Here is a 2951-nt window from a genome sequence, read left to right on the forward strand (position 1 = left end):
GAGCCCAGTTAATTCTATCACTTAAATCTACCTTGAATCTCTCTTTGCTTACCAAACCTGCTGGCCCACTCATTCTTAACTGGATATCTGCAATAGCCTTCCAACTTGTTCCAGACTTTCCTTCTTGGCCCCTCTCCATCCTTCATATTCCATATTTACTTTTTGAAAGATGAGATTTTCAAATTTACAGGCAAGTTTCAGGATCAGTGCAAAGATCTTTATCTTTCTGAGCCCATCTTTCAGAATGATGACCCATTCATTATCCCTGCAATGTCCAGTGAGCATTTCCTCCCAGGCCATCCAGATGGCTGTCACTATCTAACACAAAGAACCAGTTCAAGTTTTCCAATTATCTTAGTAATAGCTTCCGTAACAATTCAATACTGGATCACACATTGCATTAAGTTATCTCGTCTCTTATTCCTTCAACCTGGAACAGTTTTTCAGTCATTTTCTATCACAATCTTGACAGCTTTTGAGACTATAGGCCAATTGCTTTTACAAGGTACCTCAGTTTGGGTTTGTCTGGCATTTCCTCATTAAGAGGGTAACATCGTGTGTTTTTGGCAGAAATATCACAGAAGTGTATTTTTGTCCCCTCACTGCATCACAGCAGATTGTATAGGTCTGTATGCTACAGATCCTAGCAGCCATGTGGTGGGAAGGAAAGACAATCAGGTTCAGTGTCCCCAGAATCTGTTCCAATCTGTCCTAAGAAACAGATGCACGTTGAACTAAACACAAGAGATTTCCTGGGAGAAAAGACCTGTGAAGAATAAAGGGGAGGAAGCAGGTATTGGCAGAAAGGGCCTTTTGACCAAGACTCGGGACTAACACCTGTGAAAGGAGAGAAGGCGGACCTCAGACTGCAGTTCAGTCCTGAGAAAGCCTCAGCCAGACTGATGGAGTGTTTCTAAGAAAATGCCTCCTTTCAAAGGAATCCCACCCCAGGCAGGAATGGACAGGTCAAGCATCCCCACCTGGCCCAGTGACTGGCTGGGAGAAGTGGACCTCCGCGTTCATTGGCTCACATCTAGTGCTTCCTTTCTACCAAGTGGCTGTCCCATCTCCACGGTGGGTGTAAGCCTTAACTTGCGCAGCCAGTCCCCTACGGCAGTGTGCACTTTGTTTCCAGTTGTTTGACACTAAGAACAATGCTGCAATTAACATGAGACCTCAGAAGTGCCAGGGATGGAATGTGAAGCAGGTGAGTGGAGAATTCCTCGGAGAAGTTTGCAGGAAGCTTCTCTGGGTATGGTCTTCCTGAACCTTCTCCTTCTCACTCAACAGGAAACTTTCAGGCCACTTAGTTGCTCTCAGCCCGTTGGAGGCCGCGGAGAGTGGACATAGTTTGGGGGGCCCATATCAAACTTTCATTCAGAAAGCCCACGAATTTCAAAGTGAGTCTCCCCAAGGTCTGCAGCTCTCTGTTCTTTCTTCCCAGTGGAGAAAGCCCTGCTCTGGTTTTCTCTGCCAAGACCCCCACCAGAAAGCAAGCCTCATCTGTGCCCAGCAGTCTACAGATCCTAGGAGCCATGTGGCGGGAAGGAAAGACAATCTCAGGTTCAGTGTCCCCGGAATCTGTTCCAAGTCCATCTAATAATTTAATGCACTGTTATGAAAATTACCTAGAATGTGAATTCCAAGCAAAGCTGTTCTTTTGTAAGTTTGAAGTAGAAATGTGATGACACAAAACCAGTTAATTAACTTAAAATCAGAGTAATGAACTGAAAAAACTTAATGGAAAATCACTCAGCTCCCTGCCCTCCTTGCTGAGGTCAACTTAGTGCAGGACTGTGAAAGATAAGGAGTACAGAACAGGTCATGCTTCAAAACATTTCTACTGAAAATGTCTTTATAACTAATAATGACAGAACCAAAGAATTCCCTCCTGGCGTTACTACATACAGTAGTCATGGATTCTATGCACTCTAGGATAATACAGTTACATCACAACATACCACTCTAATTATATACCTACTGTAAGAATTTTATAAATTTCAAATTATTCCTTTTTGGTTCAATGCTTACTCTACTGTTTTCTATTTAACTTCTCTGCATATTTTGTGATTTTTAAGTCTTTCACTCAGCAGATTACCTTACAGAGTATTCGTCAAAGAGTAGGATCAGTAATTACTCAGTTTGGATAATCAACTTTGTTGAAACATGGCAGAATGATTAAATACATAGGCTGTTTTAACACTACTATGCATTTAATGCTATCTCTAAACGTGTTCAGTACTGAAGTCTGAATACAGTATGCTGCGTACACATTTTCTCTGCAACGAGCGCTGACAGGTGCCCTCAGCCAAGGAGGGCACGCCTGGCAGAAAGTGCTACACAACCTTGGGTAATGAGCACATGCACTGCCAAACACGCTTATCCAGTGTGTGCTCCACTGCACCTCTCTACCTGAAAGTAGTCTGTAACATGTGGTGTCCCCTCTTTGGCCTACTTTGTGTTTTAGCAAGCAATTTTGACCAAAAATGGCCAATAAGGGCATATACATGACAGCATGGGACCTGCTACAAATAAGCAAGGACAAGTGGTACTCTAAGTGTGGAGATGCAGGTGTTATGACAGCAGGAATATGCCCTCAAGGAAACAGTCATGGAAGCAGGGTAAAGATCAACAGGAAATTATATTAGTCAAAGTCTTTTGACAGTGTGAAGGCATCATAAACATTCCTGCAGCCTGAAATGACTAATAATTATTTGAAGGCCACATAACAATTTCATGACTTAGGAGTATTAGGAGAAAAATAAAACAAAATGGAAGACCAAGTGCCAATGTTAGACATCAGAGTCATTTCTCCATGGGACCTCTGCTATACACCGTAACCACCCCGTCTTAGAAACATGTCCTCCCTTCCTCCTGACCTGCTCCCTCCCATGGCATATGTCTCTATATCCATCAAATTATAGAAAGAAAGAGAGAAGGAAGAAGGAATA

This window comes from Suricata suricatta, chromosome 15 (genome assembly GCF_006229205.1).
Source record: "Suricata suricatta isolate VVHF042 chromosome 15, meerkat_22Aug2017_6uvM2_HiC, whole genome shotgun sequence".
NCBI classification, from domain to species: Eukaryota; Metazoa; Chordata; class Mammalia; order Carnivora; family Herpestidae; genus Suricata; species Suricata suricatta.